Consider the following 25,671-nt stretch of genomic DNA (forward strand, 5'->3'; position numbering starts at 1 on the left):
ATTACCAGAGGCCAAGTGCATGAAATTATGCATGGGGGGAGGGGTTGTCCCTCAGCTCAGCCTGCACCCTCTCCAATCTGGGACCCCTCAAGGGATGTCTGACTGCCTTCTCACAATCCAGGACTGCTGGCTCCCAATAGGCTTGCCTGTCTGCCTGCCTGATTGCCCCTAACCACTTTTGCCTGCCAGCCTGATCATCCCCTAACCACTCCCCTGCCAGCTCGATTACCCATAATTGCCCTCCCCTGCTGGCCTTGTTGCCCCCAACTGTCCTCCCCTGCAGGCCTGGTTCCTCCCAACTGCCCTCTTTTGCAGGCCTGGTCCCTCCAAACTGCCCTTCCCTGCTGGCCATTTTGTGACAGCCATCTTGTGTCCACTTGGGGTTAGCCATCTTTGACCACATGTGGGTGGCCATCTTGTGCGTTGGAGTGATGATCAATTTGCATATTACCTCTTTATTATATAGGATTGTTAATACAATTCATCATGTAACAGAGGTGAATATTACACTTTTTATCTTACCTCTGTCACAATCACCTGCAAAACAAACTGCTGTCTTGCATTTTATGGAGCACTTCTAATAAAGGACCAAGCATTTTTAGCACTCTTGAAGATGGCCTACCTGCAATTGCTCTCAGGAATTATTATTCCTTGTTAAATAACAAAGCAGTTATCATGTGAGAAACATCAACCCTGCAAATTACACCTGCAGATAAGTGCATCTGCCTTGTGACTCTCAATGTGGTGCTCACAGTGGATATGCCAGGGGTCCACTGCAGGACGCCTCACTACAGCACCCCTGGAGAATGGATGCCTGTGTCTTGCTCCATCAAATGCATTTGTGTTTGCCAGCAAACCAACCTTTTAAGTCAGACCAATACAAGCATACTCCTAAAATTCTATCTTCACTTTCAAATGGTCTAAAGCACATGTGTCAAACACAAGGCCCGCGGGCCAAATCCAGCCCGCCAGGCCTTGCAATGTGGCCCACACCGCGCTGTCATCACTGCACTCCGCTGTCAGTTTATGACATTGTCAGTTTATGACTGTTCAGTAAACCATTCGGCCCGCGATTTAGGCTGGATTTTAGATTTTGGCCCCTTCTCTGATTGAGTTCGACAGCCCTAGTCTAGAGGATAATGTTTTATCTCTTTGAACTACCCCCAAAGGATGCCAAAGTGAAATTCCATCATTCCAAATTTATTCACTAAATATAGGCAATTACCATCCAGCTGTTTTCCTTGGGTGAAATAAAATTTGAATTTTATGTAAAGGTAAGAGGCACTGTTTATTTATAGATGTGTACTGAACAACAAAAATGTCCCAATGACTCTCTGGGCTCTCCAATTTTATGGAGCCCATGATTCAAATTTGTATGTCAGCAAAATAAATCACCGTGTGTTACAGGTCATCAGTTTCATTCTCACATACTCCACCTGTGCATTTTCTCAGCATCTTCTAAATTGATTTACTTAGCTAATGTTACATGTACCCATCAGCAGTACCACAAATAGCTTACAGATGAATTGAATAATGAAGAGAAAACTTGAGCCTCTGTGAGAATTACCACAGGATCTTCCTACTGCAACTGATGGCCAACCAACTTCACTTCACAACTCACCCCTCATCCCTTCCACAGGCTCTGTGCTTTCATCTCAAATGCAGCACTGGCTTTTGCATCTTTAGAATATTATTTTTTCCTTAATAAATTCCTTGGTGTATGCTACTGTCCAATGAGGCTTACAGACTAGGGGGAAAAGCCAACAGAAGAAAACAGCAGGTGCTCTATCATTTTGAAAGATTCCAATTGCATACGCTTTTATGACAAAGACTTTTGCCATATTTTATATTAAGAGCTTGTCACCTGGGTCCCAGTTCATAGGATGGACCATTATTTCCCAAATTGAATTTGCTTATCTGCTCTTCCCTTTATGGGTAACACTACTTAGGAAACCAAGCTCATGCTGCTTTTAAGAGTGTGAGTCTGAATTTTGTTTCTCTTCTTTTTGAGCACTGTACACTATAATTAATAATACAGTGCATGTGTGGTAAAATAACTTATTTTACAGGTTCTTTTGTCTCTGTGGTAATTCAGACTTGAGGCAAATACTTTGGCTTTTGATTATTTTCTTTTATTTTACTTTGCAGACTCTCATTTCATTTCCTTTTGCCCAAAAGCAATTTTTCTTAAAGCACCACTATTTTGTTTCTTGACCATTTAAAAACATATGGTCTGAGATCCTCCTTTTTTCCCAGTCCTCACATCAAAAGCCAGTGACCTTGTTTAAGCTGAATGCCGTTCTTCGCTTTAATGCTCGCATCCCCACCATCTTGTACACTCCTATTACTATGGTCTGCTGTTATTGGTGTTGACAGAGCCATTCCTGGAATAAAGCCAACCAAAGCAATTGCTCTAGGCCTAAAGCACTTGGTATCTTCACACATTTGTTACCAGTCAGGGAGTTAGGATAGCGGTGGGCAGGCAAGTAGGGAATGATCAGGGGGAAGTTTGATAAAGAATATTACAAAGAACCAGAGCTTATGTTGTTCAACAATTTATCAACCTTCCTTTCTGTCCCACATCCTTCCTTTTCTTCTCCCCACCTCCCAGGCCCCAAAACAATGGACAATAGTGTTCCATTCATGCATTCATACATCGTCTGTGACAGTTTTAATTTCAAGTAATAGTCATCAATTTTGGCTATCTTCAGCTAAAGTAACATTTGCTGAGCTACTGTGGGGCTGCCCAACATTAATGAGAGTCAAGTGTAGAGAAATGACAAGATCCAGGAATATTTTAGGGCTGGACAATAGGAACCACATCAAAAGTGACACTGCAGAACCTGTACATCCACATGCTGGCACAACTGAGATGCATAGGAGGGCACCTTTAGCTATAAAATCCCAGAAGGGAGTGAGATCTGAATGACCAAATTGAGTCTTTAAATGAATTTAAACATGGCATTTCATTTGGGGAGAGGAAACCCTATAAGTACTAGGCATGCCAGCAGATCCTAGGTGATTTGCATCCTTACTGACCTTTCTGACCTAGGTAACAGAGAGAAGAAGGGCCTGATTCATTGTATTTCTTAGTGGGAGGCCGACACCACATACTGTGGGGAATTTCCCAAAAGGGAAAATAGAGGAGGTGACTGAAAAGAGGATTCGCCCTAGCCAGTTTGGGTCAGTGGATAGTGCATTGGCCTCTGGACTCAGGGATCCTGGGTTTGATTCCAATCAAGGGCACATACCTGGTTTGCAGGCTTGCCCCACAGTAAGGGGAGTGCTGGAGACAACCAATCAATGATTTTCTCTCATCATTAATATTCCTATATATCTCTCCCTCTCCCTTTCTCCCTGAAATCAATAAAAAAATATATTTTTTTAAAACAAGAAAAGAGGTTTCAATTGGAAAAATATGTAGAAAAACCCACTGTTTGCCCAGAGATCTAAATATATTCTTTATTACATTTTTGCACTTCTATTTTTCCTCTGAAAGAAAATACTTTACAGACTGGGCAGAGCCAAGAATGAGAAAGATCTCCCCATTTATTATCGGTATAGGCACCAACATTTCTAAGTTCAGCCTCCATATACTTTCAGAAGACCCGAAATAAGTGAAATTATAGGAAAAAAAGACCAATCATCAATGTTAGACAACTAGGAAGTAATTTTGCCTTTATTTATTATAGCATTTTTAGGGACAGAGAATTATATATTATAGCTTAGAAATTGAGAAACATGTAGTTCAAATTTTGATATTGTTTGAATTACCTGCATGCATGTCCAGATTAATAATCATATGTTCTTGGTAGATTTGGAAAAAAGTCGTATAACACCTCCCAAACTTTATTTTATATGTTTGTAATGGCCTAACAGCTTTCTGATTAAACATATATTGAACATATGCTTTTAATTCCTGCTCTTTCAAAAAACCTCTTTAAAATGAAATAATAAAAAATTGCAAAATGCTATAGAAAAAGAATGAAAGAGAAGACAATAATATGCTTTAAACGATAATGATTTGCAGTAAATGACAAGGGAATGGAGGAGTTAGTAGAACTGAGAAAGTTGGCTGGAGAGAAAGGCAATTCAAACTGGGCTTAGTTCTCTCTCCAAAACCCTGAACAACATCACATGAGGCAGGGGGAGGTATAGAACTGCAAACTGGGGAGGTGGTGGGAAGTTTTTCCAGAGACAGCTAGGGTGAGATCTTCTCCCCTCGTGTCTACAGTCAACAGACTGGCCAACCACGATTCTGGCAGGATAATGCAGGTTTATTCTGAACAGAACAAACAGCTCAAGGCTCAGGGGCAGTCGGTAGAGCAGAAGGTAGAAGAGAAGAGCCAAACTAAAAACAGGAGTAAGTAAAGGTCTACACATGGAACTGTGCAGCCATAGACCCTGCTATTGCTTAGCATGTGTTGCCAGCAGGAAGTTAGACAGTACTTTTTTTCAGGAAAATAGGAAGTCTTGGGGTGGGGCTTCCATTATGAAATAAAAAGGATTCCCAAAAAACTACTCTTAAAAAGTAGAACCTCAGCCAGCCAGGGAGGCTCAGTGACTGAGTGTTGACCCAGGAATCAGAAGGTTATGCTTTAATTTTTGTTCAGGCATATGCCCAAGATGTGGGCTTGATCAATGATAGGTGTTTCTCTCTAAAATCAGCACAAAAATATATATATTTATTTATTTATTTATATATATATATATATATATATATATATATATATATATGATCTTAAAATCATATAAAAAAAGAACCACCTCAGCTAGAAGGATCCATATCTCCATGCAATGCTTCCATTTTGGCCTCTAATATCTTATTTATAATAACTGAATAGACATTAAAAATCCCTAACTATTGAAAGAAGTTCCACCTAAAAATAAAGATACTAAGGAGAAGGAGAGGGACTCAGAAAACAAGAAATACAAAAACTATGACTAAAAATATAATTTATGTTCTCAGATAAATGAGAATTAATAGCATCCAATAGAATACTATAAAATAGAACTGTAAGTTACCTAGAAAGGACTCTTGAAAACTAGAAATATAAAAATAGAAATGAAAGGTTTTTCTAAGACTTGGTGATGAAACTAAGGTTTCCTCATGGAAAGTAACAAAAGTAGAAAAAAATAAATGGAAATTACGATATAAAAAGATATTAGTAGATTAGTCCAAGATATTCAAAGGCTGACCCAAAAGAGTTAAAAAAAAAAAAAAAGGAGAATAGGACAACAATAGTAAACAAATAATGCAGAAAAAGTTCCAAAACTAAACATTCTAAGTTTTCAAATAAAAGGAGCGTAAAAGAAATACCTAGCAAAATTGTTTATCAAGTGATCACACTAAGACCTATCATTGTGAGGTTTCAAAATATTAGCAATAACAAACCATTGCAATAAAATTTCAAAAAAATTAAAAAGTTAACATGTGAAAGAAAACAAAATTAGGATCCAATTGAACTTCATGAGAGAAATACTCAAAGCAAGAAAGAAATCCTCAAGGAAGAAATGGAGACAAAATTCTAGACTCTCCAAAACCAAAAAGAGACATCATAAAAAAGGAAAATTAGAGGTAATAAGGACAAATATCGCTCATGAATATAGATGTAAAAAACATAAACAAACAAAAAAAAAGCAAATCAAATCTAAAAATATAAAGAATTATCCAACACAACCAAGAGAGATTTATTTCCAGATATGCAAAGCTGCTTCAAAATCTGTAAATCAATTAATATAAACTGTCACATCAATAAACTTAAGAGAAAAATTATATGATCTTATCAATAAACATATAAAATAAATTTGACATCTAACACCTCTGTATGATTAAGAAAAATAAACCATTGTCAGTAACCTGGAAATAGAGGGAATTTCTTCAATCTGATGTAGAACATTTATAAAACACATACAGTGAAGATTACACTTAATAGTGAGAAACTAGATATTCTGTCTTTAATACTGAGGAAGCTCCTTGTACCACTCTTCTTTGACATCACAGTAGAAGTTTTGGCTTGTGCAATAAAAAAGGAAAAGGAAATAAAAAGTATACAGATTGGGCAGAAAAAATAAATAAAACTTTGTTCACAGATGACATGATTATCTGTGTAAAATATCCCAAAGAGTTAACAACAATAATACTGACAACACCTAATGCTGATGAGGATGTGGAGCACCAGGAACTCTTATTCTTAACCAATGGGAATGCAAAATGGGACAGCCTCATCAGAAGACAGTTTGGCAGTTTCTTACAAAGTTAAATTTTGTTTTTACCATATAATCTAGTAATTATATTGCTAGGTATTTACCCAGATGAGTTGAAAACTTTTGTTCTTACAAAAACCTGCACATGAATGTTTATAGGAATTACATTCATAATTACCAAAATACTGGAAGCAACCAAAAGGTTCTTCAAAAAATAAATGGCTAGCCCTAACTGGTTTGGCTCAATGGACAGAGCATTGGCCTGCAGATTGAAGGGTCCTGGGTTTGATTTGGTCAAGGGCATGTACCTTGGTTGCAAGCACATCCCCAGTAGGGGGTGTGTAGGAGGCAAAAGATCAATGTTTCTAGCTCTCTATCCCTCTCCCTTCCTCTCTAAAAGAACAATAAAATACATTTTTTAAAAAATATATAAAATAAAATAAAATAAAATGGCTAAAGAGGTATGTCCATACAACAGAATATTATTCACCAATAAAAATAAATAAGCTATCAAGCTATAAAAAAGACATGGAGGAAACTTAAGTGCACATGAACATAGATGTATGACCTAAGCTGATTTGGCTCAGTAGATAGAGCATTGGCCTGCAGATTGAAGGATCCCAGGTTCTATTCCAGTCAAAAGCACATACCATGGTTGCAGGCTCATTCCCCATTCAAGAGGCCATTCAAGAGGTAGCCAACTGATGATGTTCCTCTCTCATTGATGCTTCTCTCTATCTCTTTCGCTTCATTTCTATCTTTAAAAAAATCAATAAAAACATATTTTTAAGAAGTCAGAATGAAAAGACTACATGCTGCATTATTCTAATTATATCACATTCTGGAAAGTGCAAAGCTATAAAGGTAGCTAAAAGATCAGTGGTTGCTAGGAATTTGAAAGAGTGAATGAAGAATAAATATATTAAATATATTATTATTTATTTAATATATTAATTTTATATATTATAAAATATATTAATTTTGGATTCTAATGATTGACAGTTCTCCCATGTACATAATGAACTTACCCTTTCCCAAGATCCCTAAAAGTCTCATTTCAATACTAGGTCAGGTTCAGGCTCAGGTCCATAATATCTCATCACCCAAATTAGTTTGAAGTGGAATATAGTAGAAGGAGGCTTCTCAGGGGAAGTTATTCAGTCACAGCTTCTTAAGCATGATTGCTCTTGATTTGAAGGCTTGTGAACTAAGAGAAGAGATTAGGCCCACTCACAACTTCATTCCTACACACATACCCTGTGATTGGATAAATGTAATTTAAGGGAGGCCTATAATAGTTATTGGTCAATAGCAACTATAAAATCCAACTAGATACCTGTTTCCAGACTTTGTTTAGGGTTCAGTTGACACTTAGAAGAAGAGCTCAATGTAGTGTAATTTTTATTATTAAAAGAAGAAAGGGAAAGAATCTCTACCCTGGAAAGTATTCTTACATTTCATTCATCATTCTTACTTCAGCAATGAAAAATTTGAGTATAAAGTATCTTTAGAAATATTTTTTATTAATTGACACATTAAAGGGCTTCTATTTATTTAAAAGTAGATTTTCATCATGAAACAACTGATTATAAGAATAACAAAAATAATAACTGATAAAGAAGTATTATCAATGGCAACATTAAAATGTTGTTAAAATGAACCCTGAATTACCAAATGGACATTTATGGACCAATTGCTGTTAGGAAAAACAAGATGGACAAAATAGAGACAGTTTCATCCTAATATATAAAAACCCTGGGTCCATCACATCCACAATGACTGGAAGTCGACCTAACGCCCAAGCTGCATGTGCAGCAGGCTCTGGTGAGTGGGGACTTTTGGCAACAGAGACGGGAACTGCGGAGGTGCGCTTGGCACTCACACTCACTCACAACTGCACACACACACAGCTTTCACCAGTTCACAGCCTTTTCTCCTTTTCTTTCCCTCCCTCCCAGCTCAGTCAGAGCCTCTCTCAGAATGAGGAAACTAAACAGACTGGAGAGGCCTGGATGGAAGGGAGGATAAGTAAATGGTGGAGCAACCTCCACTGGCCCTGCCAGGAAAGAGGAAGAGGGAGACAGGGAGGCAGTGAGGCCTAGAGGACTGTTGAAAAAAACAAAGAGAGACAGAAACTGGATGAGATCAGGCTGGCAGAGGAGGGCAATCAGGCAAGCAGGCAGGTGAGTGGTAGGAGCCAGCAATCCCTAGATTGCAAGAGGAATGTCCAGCAGTTGGACATCCCCCAAGGATTTCCTCGATAGGAGAAGGTTTAGGCTGGGCTGAGGGACCCCTAACCCCCACACACAAACATGAATTTCATGCACCAGGCTACTAGTTTTTCTAGAAGTTTCCTCAGACACTATTATATATTCTTATAAATTGAGGGGAAATGCTAGTATGTTAGCATTATTTCCAATTGTCTTTTTTTTTTTTAATCTTTGTGAAGTTGACACACATACTCCTTTTCAGGGGCAGCATTAGCCTGGGATTTTCACACTCTTATTTCCTTCACTAAAAACTTTATATAGCATTCAATTCTCATGACAATTCATTGAAGTATATTACAGCAGGGTTAGACAAACTTTTTCTGTGTAGTGCCATAGATTAAATACCTTAAACTTCTCTATCATAATTTTCTACCAGTAGCATAGAAAGCAAACTATGTGTGAACAAATGAGCTGGCTTGTCCTCATAAAATTTTATTTATGAATCACAAAATTTAAATATCATACAATGTTTACATGTCACAAAACATTATTCATCCTTTGATTTTAGCTTAACATTTTTTTTTTTTTTATGAATTTCAGGAAGGGAAAGGGAGATTTAAACATCAATGAGAGAGAATCATTGATTGGCTGCCTATTGCACACCTCTCACCAGGGACTGAGCCCAAAACCTGGGAATGTGCTATACCCAGCAATCTAACTGTGATGTACTATTTCATAGGTTGATACTCAACCACAGAGCCATGCTGGCCAGACTTAAGAATATATATTTTTTAAATTAGCTTGCAAGTCATAGCAAAACAGCTGGAAAGGCAGATTTAGCCCTGCAATGTACAGTTGGAGTAAACAATTTCAGAGAGGCACAAAACCTACTCAAAGTATTACTATCAGGTAGTGGGGGTTCCCAGACTCAAAAGTAAGAATCTCTGATTCTCACCCTATATGGAATATTGCCTACTGGGGAATAATTTTAACTCTTATATTGAATCTTAAAACTAGTTTGACGAAACTAAGAATTCAGGTTACTTTTGTTTTTCCTGGAAGCCTAACCACTACTTTTCAGGAAAGAAAAGATTAAATATATCAGAATATATTTCCAAGTCACATCATTATTCTGGAATTATTTTTCACTATGGGAACTACTTTAATGTACATATACACTTACATATGAAAATAATTTTTCTTCCTTCTACGAGCATTTAAACAACAGTGTCATTATTTAATATATGATGATTGATTTGCACCAATGTGCAAACAGATGTTAACCAGTGTCCCTTGTGGTCTATTTACAGGTTCAACAGTTTGCAGCACCCTCATACCCTGGCCCTGCTCCCAGTTGGAAATAGATAGAGGTTAGCTCCCCGTACAGACAGGACACCACGGACTACTCTTGAGTGATATAGGGTTATCATAATGTTTGAACAGAGTGCTGCTCTGCCTCATGGTAGTATAACTATAACTATATAGCTGACTGAGCACTTGGGACAATGCAGCATACAAAATGATTTTCCCAACCCTAGAGAAAAGCAAGTGATGTGTTTGTACAAAAGCTTATGTTGATGCTTCCTTTCCCCCATGTTTTCACCCCAAAATATTTTTTTTTTCTCTTGGGGAGATTTTGGTGTAGTCTGTTTGTTGAAAGCCTTCTCTTTACCTTGAACTCTAAAACCCAAACCTTTTGAATTTTAATTCAAAGGAGAGCATTTTCCCAACTCATACATAATTTTCAACATGAACAAAATAATACAGGCTGTCGAAGGCCCCCAAACACAGGTAATTTATTGCTCAAAAATGCTGGTTTGAATGTGTTCCCCAGAAAAGCATTCTTCAAAACCAAATACCAGGCACCCTTGTGTAGGAATCCAACTGTAAATGATTAAAACATGATGGATCACTGGTCAGTTGTTTGGTCTGTCTAGAATCATTATGCTTGGAAGAGATGTTAAGTAGCTAGGAAAGGAAACCCTTTGAGGTCTGTTCTCTATAAAGAAAGAGGATTAAAAAGAAAGCCACTCCTCCTCCCCAACATCATAGACAATGTACGTGTATGCACATAGACACAGACAAACACACACAGCCATATATTGCTCAAATAGCCCAGGGCTAAAGGTTGAGAATTACAAGGGAAATATTTAAAAATGCAAGTTTGGGCAATGATTTAAAACAGAGAAAAAAGAAGGCAAAGCAAATGAGCATTGTTTAGCCCTATAAATTTGCTAGCCTATGGTATACATAAAGAGGTAGGTAAAAGGCATTTGTTTGCTCACTGTTATGACTACAAGCCTAGTAAAATAAATTTATTCAGGCATGCCAGCCTGTCTGCAGAGACTTCCTTTTCACCTTTTGTGGAAACCCTGAACAAAGAAGAGTATCTTTGCTTCTGTCAGGGAAGCAAGCAGTTTCAATCAGACTGATGAATAAAAAGCACAGCTGCCAAAAATGATCCATGGTGGGGTAAAGTTTAGATGCCCAACTGCCCATTATTCTATTAAAAGTGTGTCATTAATGTCAGCCTGGGCTAATAGAGCAGAGCTATACAACACACTAGATTGCTTCTTAATTTTAGGGATTAGCCAGAGAACACATATGCATAACCCACAGACACAGACAAGGCTGTTGTGATGGCCAGAGGGCAGGGGGTCTGGGGCTGGGTGGAGGTGGGCAGAGGGGGAGGCAGTTGGGGACATCTAGAATAGTGTGAACAATAAAAATAAGAAGAAATAAAATATCAATTCCAGGGGGGAAAATATTACATAGGACAAAATGTAGAACCTCAGCATCAGAGGCTGTTCAGGGAGACAAAGGTTTGGTTCTCAGTCACCAAGGATAGGATTATCCATTTACATATATGGTAAGTCTGTGTTTATGCCTGCTTCCTGAGAACTGTGGTTGAAATATGATTATTCTGGGACATTTACTGCTTTTATCTGAATTAAGTGAAGCTAAATTATTCCACTCAAAAGCAGCAGCGTATATGGATGACACTTTTCATTTTCTAAAATAGTTCTGAGACCTTGGGAAGCTTTAGGAAGCTAAGACAGCATCTACTTTACCCCTCATTTTACAAATGAAAACACTTAGGATAGAAGAATTTGAAACTCTCCCAAACCACATGTTTAGAAATGGCAAAGCAGGAGCCAGAACCTTAAATCCCCAACCTATAACCCTTTTGCTCGAATTCTCAGTATAGAAACATTATGTTTGTGACTTCTGAATCATATGTCCAGAAATGGATACCTGATATTTTGATTACAAACAATAAACAAAACAATAACAACAAAAATATTTGCAGTGGGGAAAAAAGTATACCCTTCAATTATTAGTATTTTCTGCTACATGCATGTTTTATCAAAGTTGTTCTTGGAGTACTCAACTGGCATTGACTGTTACCTCCTCCTTCTGGTTTGCTGTGCTTCCTTCTGTTACATGGTACCTGCTGTAATAGAAAAGTAGCAAAAACCTCCTTTCTACATAAACACAAACCTAAGTCATCATAAGACAAAGAGAGAACTGAAAGAAAGAAAAAAAGAAGTACACGACATACATTTCTCATTAAGCTACTGCCAGAATGTTCTCTTTTTTGGTTTATTTTTAAACTATTGGCTTTATGCTATGGTTTACTAGATAAATGTTTATTGATTATTTTTTAAAGATTGCTATATTTGTTATCTATTGGCACATAACAATAGGCCCACAGCTGAATGACTTAAGACAATCAGCATTTATTAATTTTTTTGGGTCAAGAATGCAGATGTGGCATAGCTGGATGTTTCTGGCTCAGGGTCTCTCATGAGGCTGCTGACAATATATCTGCCACGGTCATATCATCTAAAGACGTGGCTGGGACTACAGGCTGCACTTTCAAGAAGGCTCACTCATTTGCTGCTGTTAGTTGGCAAAAAGCTTCAGTTTATCTCCACATGAACCTCTCTGTGGACTGCACATCCTCAAAATACAGTGGCTGACTTCCTCTGGGGTGATCTCTTCAGGAAAGCAAGGCAAAAGACATACTGTCTTTAATGAACTAGACTAGGAAATCACACACTATCATTTCCTCCTTATCTATTGGTTATATAAGTTGGCCCTATTCATTGTGGGACGGTACTCCAAAGGGTGTCAAAAGCAAAAAGTGAGGATCACAAAGGTGCTGATCATAGAGGCCCGTCTTGAAAACTGGCTTCACCATTGTCTTTGCTGAAACTTATGCTGTGTCTACATGGGGGATATTTTGTTGATTTCGCTGAATGAGCTGATTAATTCAAATCACCCAATTGTTAAGGATACTATCAACTTTTAAGCACTATTGTTTATTATTATTATCCTATATAATAAAAGGACAATATGCAAATTGACTGCACCTTAGCTATACCCACAAGCTACGTCCACCAGCCAATCAGGAGTGGGTATGCAAATTAACCCAACCAAGATGGCTGTAGCCACAGAACAAGCAGGAGGCTTGGGTTTCCCCAGCAATGAAGGAAGCCAAACTTTCTACACACCCTGGCCAGCTGAGGCCTCCACCCAAGGCTACAAAGTTTCAATTATAGAAGATTAATAAATCCAACAAAAATGGTGGCAGCCATGAAGCTGAAGAGAGCAGGAGGCTTGAGATGCCCTGGGGAATGGAGAAAGTCAAATTTCTGCAGAATAATAACTGGCAGTTAGGGGTGACCAGGCCGGTAGAGGAGAGAAGTTGGAGGTGACCGGGTCTGCAGGGAAGAGCAGTTGGGGGGGACCAGGCCTTCAGGGGAGGGCAGTTAGGGGTGACCATTACTGGGGAAACCCAAGTCTCCTGCTCGCTCAGTGGCAGCAGCCATCTTGGCTGGGTTAATTTGCATACTTGTTCCTGATTGTCTGGTGAGTGTGGCTAGTGGGTATAGTGGAGATATGGTCAATTTGCATATTACTCTTTCTACATTTATTAACTTGAATTTTTCTGTTAGGGAGAACTTTCTCCATTTAGTTTCTTATTCAATCATATGGTTATATCAACATGGGCTAATGGGTATTTATTTTATGTTTTGGGTCATATTATAATGTTATTATTTACTTTAATCTTCAAATTTTTCCAGATTTAAATATTAAATCTTTTATTGCTGCTTATGTTCTTTTGACATGATTCCCATTACCACTCTTTCATACTTTATTTTTTAGCCTCTTCAAATATTCTAGGTTTATCCTGAATTTCCTTTCCTCAGCCTTAGAATCACTTTTTTTTTTGTTTCTCCAAGGAGCCCTGGGCCTTTTATTGGACAACTGTTAGAAACTAAGTCCTAACTGATAGCTGTGCTCATTGATCCTGAGATGTCACTGCTTCCAGACCTTCTTTACAGACAGAGCTAGAAAATATAGTGGGTATATTGAACTAAGCACAGCTTTTATGTTTGAGTATTTTCTGTGTGTCAACCTATATCCCTCATTCTATTTTGTCCTTGCAGCAGCTCTGTGAGGTAGGCTAAAGTCTGAGACTTGTAAACTGAGGTGTCTTTTAAGACTCAGGTTTGCATAGAGTATGAGTCATGATCCAATCTCAGGGAGGTGAAAGCCATGGCATGGCATGGCTGCACTGCTTGGAAAAACTAGAATTTTTTCAGACTATCCACCAGCACTTAAAAATCCACACTGAATTCTCCAACTCTAAATTTATTTATATTTTAAAATGTGATTTTTATCTCCCCATTACTATAATTTAAAAAAAAATTTTTTTTCACCCTAGCCAGGTGTTTCAGCTGGAGCATTGACTCATTCACCGAAAAGTTGTGGGTTAAATTCCTGGCCCAGGCATGTACCTAGGTGGAGGGTTTAATCCTTGGTTGAGTACATAAGGAAGGCAACTGATGGATGTTCCTCTCTCCCTCTCACTATCTCCCTTCTTCTCTTTCTAGAAATCAGTGAAAAGTTGTCCTCTAGTGAGGATTAATAAAAAAAAATCTTTTGTACTATAGAGTTGTAAGTTTTATGGTCTTCCCCCCCCCCCCCTCCGTATGATCAGCCTTCAGTGAAAAGAATTTCAATTTTTTTCTTTTTCAGAAGATCAGATAAATAGCTATTTAAAGGAACAATTACAAAGCAAGATAGAACCTCGTGTACACCCTCTGACAATGACTGGAAATAGGATAAAGGGGAAATGAGTTTGCCAGAGACTGCTTCTTTCTCATAAAGAAAGATTCAGGGAAAAATAGAGCCCATTTATAAGATTTTATTTGCCTCAGTATGTGAGAAAAGTTCAGATATGTATTTTTTGGAGGCAATTCTAGGCTTTCTCTTTCATTTTCTTTTGCTTTCTATTTTCAAAAAGCACAATATTTTGAAGAGGTTCGTCCCACTTAACTCTCATGTGGTTTAGAAATCTAGCCTAGACATATGTTGTTAATACTTCCATTTGGCAGGAGCCTAGGGGGTAGGAACAATTTTAAACTTAACTTTTTATACTGTTTTCCTGACAATGCCTTTTTCCTCAGCCTGAAGAATGTTGCAATGTCAAAACTCAAATGTCAATGTCAAAAAATCTTTCTAAATTCAAACCAATGACTTGGTGATATAGAGCAAATGATTGGTTATAAACAAAATGATGGGGAACAGAAAGGTATTTCATTTATTGATATACATTTTTTTTAATTTAAATTCTGTATTTATTTTTTTTTAAATATATTTTATTGATTTTTTACAGAGAGGAAGGGAGAGAGATAGAGAGCTAGAAACGTCGATGAGAGAGAAACATCGACCAGCTGCCTCCTGTACACCCCCTTCTGGGGATGTGCCCACAACCAAGGCACATGCCCTCGACTGGAATCGAACCCGGGACCTTTCAGTCCACAGACCGACGCTCTACCACTGAGCCAAACCGGCTTTGGCTAAATTCTTTATTTTTTAAAGTATCAGATAAGTCTCCTTTTTCCCCTATTGACCAACCCCCGGCTGCCCTCAACCCCCATCAAATGCCCCCGCCCCGTGTGTGTCCATGGGTTATGCTCATATGCATGCATACAAGTCCTTTGGTTGATCTCTTACTCCCTCACTCCCACTCCCCCCACCCCCACCTTCCCACATAGGTTGGACAGTCTATTCGATGCTTCTATGACTTGGGTGTATTTTTGTATTTTTGTTCATCAGTTTAAGTTGTTCATTATATCCCATAAATGTGTGAGATCATGTGACATTTATCTTTCTCTGACTGGCTTATTTCGCTTGGCATAATGCTATTCAATTCCATCCATGCTATGGCGAATGATAAGAATTCCTTCTTTTTTACAGCAGAGTAATATTGTGCAGATGTACCATTGCTTTTTAATCCACTCATCTGCTGATGGGCATTTAGGCTGTTTCCAAATCTTTAGCTATTAATAATTGTGCTGCTATGAACATAGGGGTGCATATCTCCTTTCTGATTGGTGTTTCTGTTTTCTAAGGAAACATTCCTAGGAGTGGGATCACTGGGTCAAATGGGAGTTCCATTTTTAGTTTTTTGAGGAAACTCCATACTGTTCTCCACAGTGGCTGCACCAGTCTGCATCCCCACTAGTAGTGCACTAGGGTTCCTTTTTCTCCGCTTTCTCGCCAGTACTTGTCATTTGTTGATTTGTTGATGATAGCCATTCTGACAGGTGTGAGATGTTACCTAATTGTCCTTTTGATTTGCATCTCTCAGATGATTACTGACTTTGAACATGTTTTAGTATGTCTCATGGCCTTCTGTATTCTTCTTTTGAAAAGTGTCTATTTGCCCATTTTTTTAATTAAACTGTTTATATTCTTTTTGTTAAGTTGTATGAGTTCCCTATAAATTTTGGAGGTTAGGCCCTTACCTGATATAACATTGGTAAATATGTTCTCACATGCAGTGGGCTTTCTTGTTGTTTTGTTGATGGCTTTGTTTGCTGTGCAGAAGCTTTTTATTTTGATGTAGTCCCATTTGTTTATTTTCTCCTTAGTTTCCATTGCCCTAGCAGCAGTATCAGTAAATATATTGCTGCAACATATGTCTGATATTTTGTTGCCTATCACTTCTTCTAGGATTTTTTTTTTTATTTCCTGTCTTATTTTTAAGTCCTTTATACATTTTGAGTTTATTTTTGAATATGGTGTTAGTTGGTGGTCTAGTTTCATTTTTTTTTTTTTTTTTGCATGTATCTGTCTGATTTTTCCAAAACCATTTATTGAAGAGACTGTCTTGATTCCATTGTATGTTCTTGCCTCCTTTGTCAAATATTAATTGAGTAAAATGGCTTGGGTCGATCTCTGGGTACTCTGTTCTATTTCATTGGTCTATACACTAAGTGGCCAGATTATTATGATCTCTGAACACATAATAATCTGGACACTCAGAATATATATATTTTAGAGGCCTGGTGCATGAATTCGTATATAGGTGGGGTCTGGCCAGCCTGGCCAGGGGGAGGGGACATGGGCGGTTGGCTGGCCTGCCTGCTGATCAAACTCTTGTTTGAGGGGGCAATTTGCATATTAGTCCTTTATTATATAGGATATACACTGAGTGGCCGGATTATTATGCATTCAGAGATCGTAATAATCTGGCAACTCAGTGTATGTATGTTCTTGTGCCAGTACCAGGCAGTTTTGAGAACAGTGGCTTTGTAATATAGCTTGATATCTGCTATCATGACCTCTCTAATTTTGTTCTTTCTCAAGATTGCTGCAGCTATTTGGGGTCTTTCTTTATTCCATATAAATTTTTGTAGAGTTTGTTCTAGTTCTTTGAAGTGTGCCATTGGTATTTTAATGGGGATTGCATTGAATCTTTAGATTGTATTGGGTTGTATGGCCATTTTAATGATGTTGATTTTTCAAATTCATGAACATGGTATATTCTTCCATTTGTTTATGTCTTTCTCTATCTCTTTTTTCAGTGCCTTTATTAATACTCATTTTTATCTTTGTCATAATAAAGACAGATTACTTATAAAATGATTAAAATAAAAAATAAATAATCTGAAAATAGTACAAAATAAAAGTGCAATAAGTCTATTATAATAAAGGTCTTCTCTAAAAAAACAAACAGAACTTAAGCTTATGAGGACAATCAGCATGTCATCTACAAGGGAAAGGTAGATTCATCATTATGTGGCTCAATAATTACATTTAAATTGAATCATACTGACTCAATTTTTCTTAATGTTAATTCTGCAGTCTGAAAAAAGATCAACCTTATTTCTCTCATTTAGGGAGTATTTTTAGATGACTGCTAAAAGACATTTTCTTTCTTTCTTTCTTTTTCATTCAACTCCTGAATAGTAACTAGAAACAAATCTGTTACTTGGAATAAATGTTCAGCCCATATGTTATCTTTCATAGTAACTGATGCAAGTGTGAAATCCTCCTTAGTAACTGCTTGCAGTCTGTCTTGCTCTCCCTTCCCCATCACCATATGTAACACATTTTGGGAGTGGGAGAATGGTTACTTTGTTATTTGACTTTGTTGCTTGCATTTTTCTTTGAGTAACATAGAAATTTTAAAGAGAATTCCAGGAATACTAACTAGTACAAAGGGTCAACAGACCAACCAGGCTCTTCTGACAGGCACTCTGAGAAATAATGGGCAATGAAAAGAAAAAGGAAAAATACAGATGAACATTAAGTATACTCTTCAAATCTATGTGCAGAGAGAGAGAGAAGAGTCATCATATGTGAACATGGAGAACTGGGTTTGTTCCCAGCACCACAATCTACCTAGGAGATCTCAGCGTATTTCTTAATCTTAATTTTCCCATCTGGAAAATGGTGGTACCTAATACCTACCTTAAAGTGTTGCTGCAAGAATTTAAAGAAATATTCCAAGCCCTAGCCTATTTCGCTCAGTGAATAGAGCATCAGCCTGCGGACTGAAGGGTGACAGGTTCAATTCCAATCAAGGGCACATGCCTGGATTGCATGCTTGATCCCCAGTAGGGAGTATGCAAGAGGCACCCTATCAATGATTCTCTCTCATCATTGTTGTTTCTATCTCACTCTCCTTCTCCCTTTCTCTCTGAAACACATAAAAATATATTTTAAAATAATAAAAAAATAAAGACATACTTTAAGAAAAGTGACTGGAGCACTGTAGGTATTTAATAAATATTAGTTTATTTCCTCTCATTCCTTTATCTCACTGCCATTCTTATAATCAATTGTGAAATATTTTTTTTATCATTTTACAATGATTTATGAGCATTCATCCAAAATCATGGATGTGATCAAGTACATGTTTTATGAAAAAAAGATTTACCAGAATCTTTTTTTTTCCATATAAGAAAGACAGTAGAAGTTGACTTCTCTTGGCAAACTTCTGATGTAACTGGAAGGCTTAGGAGTATGAATACAGATTAATACTTTAGGGGAATTCAACCCTAGGCCAAATGCTTAATGCTAGAAAAATAGTGTTTGATGTTTCAATGGGACTGAGCATTGCTGTTAGCCAAAAGTGTGGGGTAGGACCCCTTGAGAATTGAAACTTCAAAAAAGATTTGCATTAGTTCCCTGCAAACCAAACATATAGAGTTTCCTGTAGCTCTAATTGAAATGTAATAACTATTTACAGATTTGACTGTGCTATCACCACAGAGTAATTGCTTTTCCACACCAAGCAAGTGGGAGATGAAGCAAATATGCCTAGAAGGGTTTGGAAGTTCAATAAAATGTTTCTAAAAATGTGGTTATAAATGGTGTCCTTCCTGTCTCAAAGCTCAGTCAGAGCTCCACCTCCCAGAGCCAAGTTCCTGCTGGCTTTGGATGTCAGAAGAAACCTTTATTACCCCCTTTGGGTTCCCTAAAACAGGAAACTGCATTTCTAAAAAAAACATATACTTATTGTCAGTTTTTCATATTGATATGTTTAGTATTGGGTTCAAAAAACTTAAAGGCACCTTGGACTTTTTTATGCCCAATAAGTATGTTGACATCTCTAAGAGGGCAGAAAGAAAGAATGCAAAGAAAAGTGGCCAACTCTAAAATTCCTAATGAATCCAATTGCAATTCATTTATTGTATAAATGCTCAAGAATCATCTATAATGGAATAATAAGCAACCTTTCTCAAAGCAAATGAAAATATAGTTCAAGGAACAAACAGACAAACAAAAAACAGTATTTGGGAAAAGATTTACTCAATACAATAAGAAAAAAAAGTGGCTTTTTTACATCCCCAACCCCATATGCTTTAGAATATTCGTATAAAGGGCAAAATAATCAGGGGGAAGGGGAGATTTCTGCTTTTTGAGAAAGTTAGAAAATAATACTCCATTACAGAAGGAATCTAACTTTTTTTTTAGAGCTTATATAACAAATCTCATGAGGCCAGTATTATTTTCCCCATTTTAAAGATAAGGAATCTAAGGCTCTGGGAAGTTAACTGTTTTCCACATAGAGAGTAAGTTTCAAAATACAAGCCTAAATCCAACTCAAGCTTTCTACAAAACCAGTGCTCTTTCCAGCAAAAGAAGTGGCCAATTTCAATTCAGAAAAGGGGACAGTTAATGTTATTAAGAATATGATGAAAACTGATCATAATTTTAAATATCAAAACACAAGTTGATATTCAATGACCAACTCAGTGTTAACATTCCCAAGGGTCAGGACTCCTTATCTGTGACTCTAGTCAAGAGTAAACATCATCACTAGCTAGTGGATAAAGGCTATTGATTGTTGTGTGTAAAACTCAACTTCTTTAAAGTTACTAATATCAGTGATCTTCATCTTTTGTGATTACATGACATTTTTAAAATGTATGAATTTGGTTCTGTATCTGTCTACTCTAGCTTTCATAACAAAATTCCACAGACTTAGTGGCTTAAACAACAGAAATTGACTTATCACAGATCTGGAGGCCAGAAGTCCAAGATCAGACTGTCATTGGGGTTGGTTTCTGATGATAATTATTTTCCTGGCTTCTTATGTGTCCTCTCATAGCCTTTCCTCTAAGGGAGAGATGTCTAAGTCTCTTTCTAAAATGACAAAAATCTTACTAGATTAGGACCCCACCCTGATGATCTCATTTGAGGCTCCTTTGAGATTCTCTCTCCAAGTATAGATATCACATTGAAATTTTAAATTTTCTCCAATTTTTTTAAAGTCTAACACATTGTGATCATAATAATTTAATTTTTAACAAAGCAGCATTCACTACACAGTATTGAAATTTATGGCTTTTGCAAACAAAAAATGTTAAGTAAATTTCTATTATCTTTTCTACTAAAACATTGTCAGTCTTTGAATGTAACTTTGGATAATCTTAAGAAATATTTTAGATATGTAAAAGTTTAGTGTCCAGCTTCCTCTGGTCTACTGATTTGTCAAAAACATCAAGTCATTTTTTTTTTTAATTTCTAACTAGATTACCAAAATTTCCACCTTTGCCTTTCTTCCTCCACCTGGCCTTCCTCCCACTCTTATTGTGTTAAAGGTCTGTGCTATCTGGATTTGAAAATACCTTAAGAAAATTTTATTTAATATACATTATGGAAGAAAATACCTACAATGCATTATTCATGACAATAATACCTGAAATCCTTCTTTCAAACCTGTGGGTTATCTCTCCATCTTAATCCTTCATGACCTTTCGAAGGTTATAGCAAAAATCTTTGTAACAGGTCATTCTTGGGCACTGATTCCACTATTGCCTCCCAACTCTGTAACCCCTCCCTCAAACTTTACTCACTTCATTTTATTTTCCTAAAATAAGGAATTTTTTAAAAGGTATCTTAAAGAGAAATTCAGACAAATGCCCCTTCCTCATGCTTACAACTCTTCAAAGGGCTTAGAATAAGACCCAAACCCCAGTCTTTATGTGATGCCTTTGTCATCATTATGGCCTTGACACAATTCTCATCTCTTCTGATAGTTTTCCCTGACCACCCTGGTTAAGGAACACCACAATTGCCATTAAGCCAATCTCTACCTCCTGCCCAATTTTACTTTCTTTGCAGAACTTTCCACACAAAACTCAGAGTTTATTTTTGTACTATTATTCATTAATTATTGTTATTATTTTCCATACAAACAACCATAAATTCACTTGTGCCCTCCTCCCAGGTATATATAGAAATAAACCAGGCTATAAGCTAGATTACATTATTGTCTGGAGCTCTAAGGCTGTTGGCAGAATTCAGTTCATGTAGTTGTAACACTCAGTTGTAACACTGAGGCTTCTTTTCTTCTGCTGGCTGTAGACCAGGGGCTCCTAAAGGCCTCCTATAGTTACTTGCCACACAGCCCCCTCTAGAGGCCCTCTCATTTTAGAACCTCTCTGGTTTCTTGTCTCCAGTCTCCTGATTAGGTCAGGCCCACCCATACTCCAGGGGCAAGGTTTATACGTACAACATGCACATCAGGTGTTGTGTATCCTAGGAGTCATTTAGAATTATTCAACCAGGTGCTCAATAAATTCTGAGTGTGGTGACACTACACTTCTGCAACAAATTTCTAAAATAGCATAAATGAAGACAGTAAAATAGTATGGAATTGTTTTATATTACAAAGCATATTTTTGTTGTTCCTTTGTTTTTGTTTTTTTAAATATATTTTATTGATTTTTTTACAGAGAGGAAGGGAGAGAGATAGAGAGCTAGAAATGTCGATGAGAGAGAAACATAGACTAGCTGCCTCTTGCACACCCCCTACTGGAGATGTGCCCGCAACCAATGTACATGCCCTTGACCGGAATCGAACCTGGGACCTTTCAGTCCGCAGACCAACGCTCTACCACTGAGCCAAACCGGTTTCGGCATGTTTCTTTGTTTTAATCTAATGCTGTATATACCTTTATGTAGCTGAATTTTGAGTGGCTGACATTATTATTTTTATTAATATGATTAACCAAAACATAGTCGCCAGTTTTGGGCATGTTTGTTCATACCTGACTGATCTTCAATTAAAAAAATGTAATTTGGTTTCTCATTTTAAACTATTCACTTAATCCAATGCCTATTTTATCTTTTTCTTCTAATGATTTATGATTTTCTGATGAAAATTTAGAAGACATCACTAAAAGGATTGCCATTCTCTTGACATTTAAATTTATTATGTCTTTTTCTGCCTAAAACTAGTGGCCTGGTGCATGAAATCGTGTATGGGGGGGTGTCCCTCAGCCCAGACTGCACTCCTGGGATCCCTCGAAGGACATCTAACTGCTGGTTTACAGAGATCGGGCCTAAACTGGCAGTCAAATATCCCTCTCACCATCTGGGACTGCTGGCTCCTAACCACTTACCTGACTGCCTGTCTGATTGCCCCTAATCATTCTGCCTGCTGGCCTGCTTGACCCCAAATGTTCCTCCCCCACCGGCCTCATTACCCCCAACTGTTCCCTGGGCCACTGTATTCTCCCCCAACTGCCCCCTGCTAGCCTGCTCACCCCTTCCTCCCCTCTCTCCTCACTGGCCTGCTCATCCACAACTGCACCCCATGGCCTGATCACCCACAACTTCCCTCCCCTCTTGGCCTCTAACTGCCTCTGCCTTGGTCCCACCACCATGGCCTTGTCCAGAAGAACGTCCAGAAGGTCTTCTGGAAGTCTTCCAGTTTAACTAGCATTTTACCTTTTTATTAGTATAGATAGAGGCCTGGTGCATGGGTTGGGGACCAGCTGGTTTGCCCTGAAGGGTGTCCCAGATCAGGGTGAGAGTTACCTGGGGCATGGGTGGCCTGGGAAAGGGGCCTGTGGTGGTTTGCAGGCTGGCCATGCCCCCAGCAGAGACCCTCACCCCATGGGGGCATGGCCAGCCTGGGTGAGAGGCTGAAGACCATTTTCTGGCTGGCCATGCCCCCCAGTGGCCCAGTCCCCCAGCCACTCCTTGAGCAGAGGCCAGGAAGCTTGGCTTCCTCCATCACCAGGAGCAACCCAAGCCTCCTGCTCAATCCAGCTCCATGGCTGCTGCCATCTTTGTTGGATTAATTTGCATACTTGCTCCTTGATTGGCTGGTGAGTGTAGCCGAGGAATAGTCAATTTATGTGTTTCCCTTTTATTAGTGTAGATAGAACAAAAACACACACCTTTATTCCTAGTATTATGAATGTGTCCTTAGTATGGTAGTTAATAAATACCGTGTTTCCCCGAAAATAAGATATCCTCTGAAAATAAGAACTAGCTCATGGAAAGATAAGACATCCCCTGAAAATAAGACCTAGCGCAACTTTGGGAGAAAAAATTAATATAAGACACTGTCTTATTTTTTGGGGAAACAGGGTATTTATTAACTACCATAGAGGAGATTTTGCCTCTACTTTTTATATGTTATATGATCTTGTGGAACATATCTCCCAGCCATTGAATATATCTCAGTTAGCCTGCTAATGACATGAGGGTAATAGTATTTAACTCAAAACACTGGTGTAAAGTGTAAAGAAATAAATCATTTGTAAAAAGGGGCATACAGTAGGCATTCACTGAAAGTGGAAAATATAAAGATTGATTTAAATACTTCTTAAAAAGGTAGATTCTTATGCTTTTCCTAGTCCCACTCAGTCAGATACTCCAGAACAGCGACAGGGACATTGGAGTCTGCAGTTTAAATAAATACCTCAAATCATCATTAGCATAGTAACATCTGAAAACCAAAGATAGTGATTATACAAAAATTTATAAATAGAAATAGATTACATTGTAATGTATCTTAATTATTGAAAAATATTTTTGTCTTTAAAGATATAATCATGTAAAATGTCAAGCTTACTTCATGTTTTTTTTAAGTTCTGTGTGCTATATGTGTCAGCTCTCACTGTATTAAAATAAGTATTGCTCTATTTAAGAATATTTTTGCTTCTTCTCCCAATGTGTTATAAACTGAGATTACTTCATTCCCCTGACCCTCTAAAGTCTGAATCTTGTCTCTGTTTTCAAAGAAAAATATTCAAGAAGGCAAATATATTCAAATTCCAGTTTTTTATTTTCACATTATGAAAAGGAAAAAAAAAAAAGGTTCTCTATATTTATGTTTGGCTTTTCAATAGATGCAGACTGATGGCGTTCCCAAACCAAGTATAGAAATGTATGTACTTGTTATGTGACCATAGCTTTGGAACAACAAAAATCAAGATGTGGTTAAAATAGATGGAGATAATTGGAGAGAATATTTGACTATTTGAAACCAGTGTATCCTGAAAAACTAGCCACAATCCTAAAGTTTACTAAGTGTCCATACTCTCAATTACACTCCTGGATAAAGTATAGGATAGAACGCTTAGATTAAGGTTTCACATTTCAGCTGTTATAAGTTAAATTCAGAAAACTGTCTCTCTTTTCTGTAAACCCGATCCTGACACTGACCTTAAACTATCTGTAGCTCCTAGTTTTGATTAGAACCATATGCAGTGATGGTCTTTACTGGGATAGAAGCAGATCATTGCAGAAAACTGAAGTTTACAAAAAAGCTTATTGCCACGTTCTTTAAAACTGGTAGAGAAGGTGGGCCATTTTCCATTGTCACATCAGCTCAGCAAATTGTATCTTTTCCCTTCATGAGAAGCCGTATCTCCCCCAGATGTGTTTCTAAAGCACAATTTGAAGATAATGAGACAAATACTGGACACAACATGCTTCTGACGGAGGCCATGAGTCTAAGCCTGTGGAAGAGAATTAATTTTGCCAGAGGCTGCAGCTGTGATTTAGCTTCCTTCACTTCTGAGACCGGATCACCAGGCTTCTCAGGTTTAGGGGATGCCAATGCTCAGATCAAAATTTTTATTTCAAAAGAAAAACAGCCATTTTAGAACTTCCAGTAGCGTATGGCTTTGTTCATGGATGGCAGAAGAACTGAGGTAAGCTAGCTACCAATGCAGGTTAAATTGCTAACATAAGTGTGGAAGGTTTAGATTTAAATCCTCCCCTTTTCATTGGCCCCCAAAAACTATTGGTTCATTTTACTTTTAAACAACTAAAGAACTTCAAACACATTTTTAACATGCTATAATTTTACACTTAACATTTTGTTGTGATATTAAAACATTTTTTGCCTGGTAAAAAATATGACAAAAACTATGTAAAGATCTCATATAAATAATTTTTAAAAGGTTTAAATTAATGAATAAAGGATATAAGGCATGCAAAGATAATTTACTATTTACAATATGTCAGGCTGTCTACTAAGAGCACAGACTTTGGAGACAGAACTTCTGGGCTCAAGTTCCAACTTTTGCCTCTGAGTGTAATCAAAAAACAAAGTTCAAATAGCAACTAGGATTTATTGCACTTTTCCCACTAACAGTTATAAAGAAGTCTCTGTCCTGTATTTGGACCATTTGTTCCA

The sequence above is a fragment of the Pipistrellus hanaki genome (genome assembly GCF_964339955.1).
Source record: "Pipistrellus hanaki genome assembly, chromosome: 3".
NCBI lineage: Eukaryota > Metazoa > Chordata > Mammalia > Chiroptera > Vespertilionidae > Pipistrellus > Pipistrellus hanaki.